This window comes from Phyllobates terribilis, unplaced genomic scaffold (assembly GCF_046119375.1).
Source record: "Phyllobates terribilis strain yellow unplaced genomic scaffold, ASM4611937v1 Scaffold_4__5_contigs__length_816908805, whole genome shotgun sequence".
NCBI classification, from domain to species: Eukaryota; Metazoa; Chordata; class Amphibia; order Anura; family Dendrobatidae; genus Phyllobates; species Phyllobates terribilis.
This window is the reverse complement of record NW_027362764.1, coordinates 14,612,445-14,622,766: the sequence shown is the minus strand read 5'-3', so window position 1 is coordinate 14,622,766 and position 10,322 is coordinate 14,612,445.

The following is a 10,322-nucleotide window of genomic DNA, read 5'->3' as shown; positions in this document are numbered from 1 at the left end:
TGAATACTGTGGGGGGAAATGTGATCGGCTGATTATCAGAGGGTGCTCACACTTATGCAAACACATTATTTTAGCTTTGTTCTTTTTTTCCTCTTCAAAGTGATTTCACCTTATTTCTCGATGGATTAAGTACAGATTATGGGCGGCATTAAATGGGAAAATAATTCTGTAAAATATTTTTTGGGGGTTGGAATTTTTACATGATGAAAACCTTTGGGGTATGTAGACTTTTTATAGCCAATGTACATTAGGGGACCTGGGGCTTCAACATTCTCGATCAGATAAGGTTAGAGATTTTTGGGGCCTGGGAGGTTCCAGTTACTCCTCTGCTGTAGATGCAGAGTATATATAATGACATCACTACAAATGATACAATATATCTGTGTAATACAATGTATCACATACTTCACCGCCTGTTCTGTACAGGAACTGATCCACCAGAGGGCAGCAGCTTCAAATGTACAGCTGATTGAAAGCTTGAAGAATTTTGAATGCAGCTTTGGATGTGATTGGAGCATTAGACATCAGCCAATCTATAATCTGTACAAGAATTGAATTAAATTGAGCCGGGGTTTTCTTCATTTGTTGGCTCGTCCCTGTACACAAATCCCCTGGCCGGGCAGAGAGGTGTGAGGACTTGGCACCCAGGATTCTCCGCAGATCGCGGCACATCTGCTCTTCAGTCCGCGGCGCAGGATTTGTACCTTGTACGGACTTTCCACCGCGCTCCAGAGCAGCAATCCCCTTCCATAAATCCAGAGATGATCCAGGACTTTATGATTTTATTTCTTATCTGCTCCAGCTTTCTGGGAACACATTTATTGCCTCCTATCGACGCAGCGATGACTTTCCAGAGCTTTGTGTTTATGACCAGATCAGTTTTCCATTTTGCTACAATCTTTATTGGTCTCAGGTGCAGATCTCTATTTCTATGAGCTGTCGTGTGGTGCAGGTTTATGAGCCGCCGGAGCCTCCCCATATGGCTGCACTGGATGAGGCGCTGCACTGGATAAGGCGCTGCTCCTCTCATTGCCTGCACTGCAGCGACATCTTGTGGCCACCAGCGGAGCTGCGGCTTTTCCATTAACCTGAGGATTAATGAATGTGGTGAGACTGGATGGAGGTCTCAGGGGGTGAATGGCTCAGGGATTGATCAGTGCGGCTAAATATACACAGGAAAGCAAATAAATGGATTATAATGCAGCTCTCATTAACCTCCATTACACAGAAGAGGTAAACCAGGACACTCCAGACTGGAATTAAAGGGGCACGCCACAATTATAGAAGAGAGGTCTATTAGCTTCTAGGGGCCATGACCATGAGATTGCTGATAATATACACTAAAGTACTTCTGTACCGCAGTGTAATATGCAGGAAGAATACTGCATGGCCTCCATCATGTCCGGGGACAATACTGCATGGCCTCCGTCATATCTGGGGAGAATACTGCATGGCCTCCATCATGTCCGGGGACAATACTGCATGGCCTCCGTCATATCCAGGGAGAATACCGCATGGCCTCCGTCATATCCAGGGAGAATACCGCATGGCCTCCGTCATGTCCGGGGAGAATACCGCATGGCCTCCGTCATATCCAGGGAGAACACCGCATGGCCTCCGTCATATCTGGGGAGAATACCGCATGGCCTCCGTCATATCCGGGGAGAACACCGCATGGCCTCCGCCATATCCGGGGAGAACACCGCATGGTCTCCGTCATATACGGGGAGAACACCGCATGGCCTCTGTCATATCCGGGGAGAATACCGCAAGGCCTCCGTCATATCTTGGGAGAACACCGCATGGCCTCTGTCATATCCGGGGAGAATACCGCAAGGCCTCCGTCATATCCGGGGAGAATACCGCAAGGCCTCCGTCATATCCGGGGAGAATACCGCATGGCCTCCGTCATATCCGGGGAGAACACCGCATGGGCTCCGTCATATCCGGGGAGAATACCGCATGGCCTCCGTCATATCCGGGGAGAATACCGCAAGGCCTCCGTCATATCCGGGGAGAATACCGCATGGCCTCCGTCATATCCGGGGAGAACACCGCATGGGCTCCGTCATATCCGGGGAGAACACCGCATGGGCTCCGTCATATCCGGGGAGAATACCGCATGGCCTCCGTCATATCCGGGGAGAACACCGCATGGGCTCCGTCATATCCGGGGAGAATACCGCATGGCCTCCGTCATATCCGGGGAGAACACCGCAAGGCCTCTGTCATATCCGAGGAGAATACTGCATGGCCTCCGTCATATCCGGGAAGAAAGCAGCATGGCCTCCATCATATCCGGGGAGAATACCGCATGGCCTCCGTCATATCCGGGGAGAATACTGCATGGCCTCCATCATATCCGGGAAGAACGCCGCATGGCCTCCGTCATATCCAGGGAGAATACCGCATGGCCTCCGTCATATCCGGGAAGAACGCCGCATGGCCTCCGTCATATCCGGGGAGAATACCGCATGGCCTCCGTCATATCCGGGGAGAATACCGCATGGCCTCCGTCATATCCGGGAAGAACGCCGCATGGCCTCCGTCATATCCGTGGAGAACACCGCATGGCCTCCGTCATATCCCGGGAGAATACCGCATGGCCTCCGTCATATCCGGGGAGAATACCGCATGGCCTCCGTCATATCCGGGGAGAATACCGCATGGCCTCCGTCATATCCGGGAAGAACGCCGCATGGCCTCCGTCATATCCGGGAAGAACGCCGCATGGCCTCCGTCATATCCGGGAAGAACGCCGCATGGCCTCCGTCATATCCCGGGAGAATACCGCATGGCCTCTGTCATATCCAGGGAGAACACCGCATGGCCTCCGTCATATCTGGGGAGAACACCGCATGGCATGGCCTCCGTCATATCCGGGGAGAACACCGCATGGCCTCCGTCATATCCGGGGAGAACACCGCATGGCCTCTGTCATGTCTGGGGAGAATACCGCATGGCCTCTGTCATATCCAGGGAGAACACCGCATGGCCTCCGTCATATCTGGGGAGAACACCGCATAGCCTCCATCATATCTGAGGAGAACACCATATGGCCTCAGTCATATCCGGGGAGAATACCGCATGGCCTCCGCCATGTCTGGGGAGAACATCACATCGCATGGCCTCCGTCATATCCGGGGAGAATACCGCATGTCCTCTGTCATATCCGGGGAGAACACCACATGGCCTCCGTCATATCCAGGGAGAATACCGCATGGCCTCCATCATATCCAGGGAGAATACCGCATGGCCTCCATCATATCTGAGGAGAATACCATATGGCCTCTGTCATATCCGGGGAGAATATCGCATGGCCTCCGTCATATCCGGGGAGAACACCGCATGGCCTCAGTCATATCCGGGGAGAATACCGCATGGCCTCCGTCATATCCGGGGAGAACACCGCATGGTCTCCGTCATATCTGGGGAGAATACCGCATGGCCTCCGCCATGTCTGGGGAGAACATCACATCGCATGGCCTCCGTTATATCCGGGGAGAATACCGCATGTCCTCTGTCATATCCGGGGAGAACACCACATGGCCTCCATCATATCTGAGGAGAATACCGCATGGCCTCCATCATATCCAGGGAGAATACCGCATGGCCTCCATCATATCTGAGGAGAATACCATATGGCCTCTGTCATATCCGGGGAGAATATCGCATGGCCTCCGTCATATCCGGGGAGAACACCGCATGGCCTCAGTCATATCCGGGGAGAATACCGCATGGCCTCCGTCATATCCGGGGAGAACACCGCATGGTCTCCGTCATATCTGGGGAGAATACCGCATGGCCTCCGTCATATCCGGAGAGAACACCACAAGGACTCCGTCATATCCAGGGAGAATACCGCATGGCCTCCGCCATGTCCGGGGAGAATAACGCATGGCCTCCGTCATATCCGGGGAGAATACCGCATGTCCTCTGTCATATCCGAGGAGAACACCGCATGGCCTCCGTCATATCCGGGGAGAATACCGCATGGCCTCCGTCATATCCGGGGAGAATACCGCATGGCCTCCATCATATCTGAGGAGAACACCATATGGCCTCTGTCATATCCGGGGAGAATACCGCATGGCCTCCGTCATATCCGGGGAGAATACCGCATGGCCTCCGTCATATCCGGGGAGAATACCGCATGGCCTCCATCATATCCGGGAAGAATGCCGCATGGCCTCCGTCATATCCGGGGAGAATACCGCAAGGCCTCTGTCATATCCGAGGAGAATACTGCATGGCCTCCGTCATATCCGGGAAGAAAGCAGCATGGCCTCCATCATATCCGGGGAGAATACCGCATGGCCTCCGTCATATCCGGGGAGAATACTGCATGGCCTCCATCATATCCGGGAAGAACGCCGCATGGCCTCCGTCATATCCAGGGAGAATACCGCATGGCCTCCGTCATATCCGGGAAGAACGCCGCATGGCCTCCGTCATATCCGGGGAGAATACCGCATGGCCTCCGTCATATCCGGGGAGAATACCGCATGGCCTCCGTCATATCCGGGAAGAACGCCGCATGGCCTCCGTCATATCCGGGGAGAACACCGCATGGCCTCCGTCATATCCGGGAAGAACGCCGCATGGCCTCCGTCATATCCCGGGAGAATACCGCATGGCCTCTGTCATATCCAGGGAGAACACCGCATGGCCTCCGTCATATCTGGGGAGAACACCGCATGGCATGGCCTCCGTCATATCCGGGGAGAACACCGCATGGCCTCCGTCATATCCGGGGAGAACACCGCATGGCCTCTGTCATGTCTGGGGAGAATACCGCATGGCCTCTGTCATATCCAGGGAGAACACCGCATGGCCTCCGTCATATCTGGGGAGAACACCGCATGGCCTCCATCATATCTGAGGAGAACACCATATGGCCTCAGTCATATCCGGGGAGAATACCGCATGGCCTCCGCCATGTCTGGGGAGAACATCACATCGCATGGCCTCCGTCATATCCGGGGAGAATACCGCATGTCCTCTGTCATATCCGGGGAGAACACCACATGGCCTCCGTCATATCCAGGGAGAATACCGCATGGCCTCCATCATATCCAGGGAGAATACCGCATGGCCTCCATCATATCTGAGGAGAATACCATATGGCCTCTGTCATATCCGGGGAGAATATCGCATGGCCTCCGTCATATCCGGGGAGAACACCGCATGGCCTCCGTCATATCCGGGGAGAACACCGCATGGTCTCCGTCATATCTGGGGAGAATACCGCATGGCCTCCGCCATGTCTGGGGAGAACATCACATCGCATGGCCTCCGTCATATCCGGGGAGAATACCGCATGTCCTCTGTCATATCCGGGGAGAACACCACATGGCCTCCATCATATCTGAGGAGAATACCGCATGGCCTCCATCATATCCAGGGAGAATACCGCATGGCCTCCATCATATCTGAGGAGAATACCATATGGCCTCTGTCATATCCGGGGAGAATATCGCATGGCCTCCGTCATATCCGGGGAGAACACCGCATGGCCTCAGTCATATCCGGGGAGAATACCGCATGGCCTCCGTCATATCCGGGGAGAACACCGCATGGTCTCCGTCATATCTGGGGAGAATACCGCATGGCCTCCGTCATATCCGGAGAGAACACCACAAGGACTCCGTCATATCCAGGGAGAATACCGCATGGCCTCCGCCATGTCCGGGGAGAATAACGCATGGCCTCCGTCATATCCGGGGAGAATACCGCAGGGCCTCCGTCATATCCGGGGAGAATACCGCATGGCCTCCATCATATCTGAGGAGAACACCATATGGCCTCTGTCATATCCGGGGAGAATACCGCATGGCCTCCGTCATATCCGGGGAGAATACCGCATGGCCTCCGTCATATCCGGGGAGAATACCGCATGGCCTCCATCATATCCGGGAAGAATGCCGCATGGCCTCCGTCATATCCGGGGAGAATACCGCATGGCCTCCGTCATATCCGGGAAGAACGCCGCATGGCCTCCATCATATCCGGGGAGAATACTGCATGGCCTCCGTCATATCCGGGAAGAACGCCGCATGGCCCCCGTCATATCCGGGGAGAATACCGCATGGCCTCCGTCATATCCGGGGAGAATACCGCATGGCCTCCGTCATATCCGGGAAGAACGCCGCATGGCCTCCGTCATATCCGGGGAGAGCACCGCATGGCCTCCGTCATATCCCGGGAGAATAACGCATGGCCTCCGTCATATCCCGGGAGAATACCGCATGGCCTCCGTCATATCCCGGGAGAATACCGCATGGCCTCCGTCATATCCAGGAAGAACGCCGCATGGCCTCCGTCATATCCGGGGAGAATACTGCATGGCCTCCGTCATATCCGGGGAGAATACCGCATGGCCTCCATCATATCTGGGGAGAATACCGCATGGCCTCCGTCATATCTGAGAAGAATACCGCATGGCCTCCGTCATATCTGAGGAGAACACCGCATGGCCTCCGTCATATCTGAGGAGAACACCGCATGGCCTCCGTCATATCCCGGGAGAACACCACATGGCCTCCGTCATATACGGGGAGAACACCGCATGGCCTCCGTCATATCCGGGGAGAACACCGCATGGCCTCTGTCATATCCGGGGAGAATACTGCATGGCCTCCGTCATATCCGGGGAGAATACTGCATGGCCTCCGTCATATCCGGGAAGAATACCGCATGGCCTCCATCATATCTGGGGAGAATACCGCATGGCCTCCGTCATATCTGAGAAGAATACCGCATGGCCTCCGTCATATCTGAGGAGAACACCGCATGGCCTCCGTCATATCCGGGGAGAACACCGCATGGTCTCCGTCATATACGGGGAGAACACCGCATGGCCTCTGTCATATCCGGGGAGAATACTGCAAGGCCTCCGTCATATCCGGGGAGAATACCGCATGGCCTCCGTCATATCCGGGGAGAATACCGCATGGCCTCCGTCATATCCGGGGAGAATACCGCATGGTCTCCGTCATATCCGGGGAGAATACCGCATGGCCTCTGTCATATCCGAGGAGAATACTGCATGGCCTCCGTCATATCCGGGAAGAACGCAGCATGGCCTCCATCATATCCGGGGAGAATACCGCATGGCCTCCGTCATATCCGGGAAGAACGCCGCATGGCCTCCGTCATATCCAGGGAGAATACCACATGGCTTCCGTCATATCCGGGAAGAACGCCGCATGGCCTCCGTCATATCCGGGGAGAATACCGCATGGCCTCCGTCATATCGACGGAGAATACCGCATGGCCTCCGTCATATCCGGGAAGAATTCCGCATGGCCTCCGTCATATCCGGGGAGAACACCGCATGGCCTCCGTCATATCCCGGGAGAATAACGCATGGCCTCTGTCATATCCAGGGAGAACACCGCATGGCCTCCGTCATATCTGGGGAGAACACCGCATGGCATGGCCTCCGTCATATCCGGGGAGAACACCGCATGGCCTCCGTCATATCCGGGGAGAACACCGCATGGCCTCCGTCATATCTGGGGAGAACACCGCATGGCCTCCATCATATCTGAGGAGAACACCATATGGCCTCCGTCATATCCAGGGAGAATACCGCATGGCCTCCGTCATATCCAGGGAGAATACCGCATGGCCTCCATCATATCCAGGGAGAATACCGCATGGCCTCCATCATATCTGAGGAGAATACCGCATGGCCTCCATCATATCCAGGGAGAATACCGCATGGCCTCCATCATATCTGAGGAGAATACCGCATGGCCTCCATCATATCTGAGGAGAATACCATATGGCCTCTGTCATATCCGGGGAGAATATCGTATGGCCTCCGTCATATCTGGGGAGAACACCGCATGGCCTCAGTCATATCCGGGGAGAATACCGCATGGCCTCCGTCATATCCGGGGAGAATACCATATGGCCTCTGTCATATCCGGGGAGAATATCGTATGGCCTCCGTCATATCTGGGGAGAACACCGCATGGCCTCAGTCATATCCGGGGAGAATACCGCATGGCCTCAGTCATATCCGGGAAGAACGCCGCATGGCCTCCGTCATATCTGGGGAGAACACCACAAGGCCTCCGTCATATCCAGGGAGAATACCGCATGGCCTCCATCATATCCAGGGAGAATACCGCATGGCCTCCATCATATCTGAGGAGAATACCGCATGGCCTCCATCATATCTGAGGAGAATACCGCATGGCCTCCATCATATCTGAGGAGAACACCACAAGGCCTCCGTCATATCCAGGGAGAATACCGCATGGCCTCCGCCATGTCCGGGGAGAATACCGCATGGCCTCCGTCATATCCGGGGAGAATACCGCATGTCCTCTGTCATATCCGATGAGAACACCGCATGGCCTCCGTCTTATCCGGGGAGAATGCCGCATGGCCTCCGTCATATCCAGGGAGAATACTGCATGGCCTCCATCATATCCGGGGAGAATACCGCATGGCCTCCGTCATATCCAGGGAGAATACCGCATGGCCTCCGTCATATCCGGGGAGAACACCGCATGTCCTCTGTCATATCCGGGGAGAATACCGCATGGCCTCTGTCATATCCGGGGAGAATACTGCAAGGCCTCCGTCATATCCGGGGAGAATACCGCAAGGCCTCCGTCATATACGGGGAGAATACCGCATGGCCTCCGTCATATCCGGGGAGAATACCGCATGGCCTCTGTCATATCCGGGGAGAATACCGCATGGCCTCTGTCATATCCGGGGAGAATACTGCAAGGCCTCCGTCATATCCGGGGAGAATACCGCAAGGCCTCCGTCATATCCGGGGAGAATACCGCATGGCCTCTGTCATATCCAGGGAGAACACCGCATGGCCTCCGTCATATCTGGGGAGAATACCGCATGGCCTCTGTCATATCCAGGGAGAACACCGCATGGCCTCCGTCATATCTGGGGAGAACAACGCATGGCCTCTGTCATATCCAGGGAGAACACCGCATGGCCTCCGTCATATCTGGGGAGAATACCGCATGGCCTCTGTCATATCCAGGGAGAACACCGCATGGCCTCCGTCATGTCTGGGAGAATACCGCATGGCCTCCGTCATGTCTGGGGAGAATACCGCATGTCCTCTGTCATATCCGGGGAGAACACCACATGGCGTCCGTCATATCCAGAGAGAATACCGCATGGCCTCCATCATATCCAGGGAGAATACCGCATGGCCTCTGTCATATCCGGGGAGAACACCACATGGCGTCCGTCATATCCAGAGAGAATACCGCATGGCCTCCATCATATCCAGGGAGAATACCGCATGGCCTCTGTCATATCCGGGGAGAACACCACATGGCGTCCGTCATATCCAGAGAGAATACCGCATGGCCTCCATCATATCCAGGGAGAATACCGCATGGCCTCTGTCATATCCGGGGAGAACACTGCATGGTCTCCGTCATATCCGGGGAGAATACCGCAAGGCCTCCGTCATATCTGGGGAGAACACCGCATGGCCTCCGTCATATCCGGGGAGAATACCACATGGCCTCCGTCATATCCGGGAAGAACGCCGCATGGCCTCCATCATATCCGGGGAGAATACCGCATAGCCTCCGTCATATCCAGGGAGAATACCGCATGGCCTCCATCATATCCGGGAAGAACGCCGCATGGCCTCCGTCATATCCGGGGAGAATACCGCATGGCCTCCGTCATATCCGGGAAGAACCCCGCATGGCCTCCATCATATCCGGGGAGAATACTGCATGGCCTCCGTCATATCCGGGAAGAACGCCGCATGGCCTCCGTCATATCCGGGGAGAATACCACATGGCCTCCGTCATATCCGGGGAGAATACCGCATGGCCTCCGTCATATCCGGGAAGAACGCCGCATGGCCTCCGTCATATCCGGGGAGAACACCGCATGGCCTCCGTCATATCCCGGAAGAATACCGCATGGCCTCCGTCATATCCCGGGAGAATACCGCATGGCCTCCGTCATATCCCGGGAGAATACCGCATGGCCTCCGTCATATCCAGGAAGAACGCCGCATGGCCTCCGTCATATCCGGGGAGAATACCGCATGGCCTCCGTCATATCCGGGGAGAATACTGCATGGCCTCCGTCATATCCGGGGAGAATACCGCATGGCCTCCGTCATATCCGGGGAGAATACTGCATGGCCTCCGTCATATCTGGGCAGAATACCGCATGGCCTCCGTCATATCTGAGACGAATACCGCATGGCCTCCGTCATATCTGAGGAGAACACCGCATGGCCTCCGTCATATCTGAGGAGAACACCGCATGGCCTCTGTCATATCCGGGGAGAATACCACATGGCC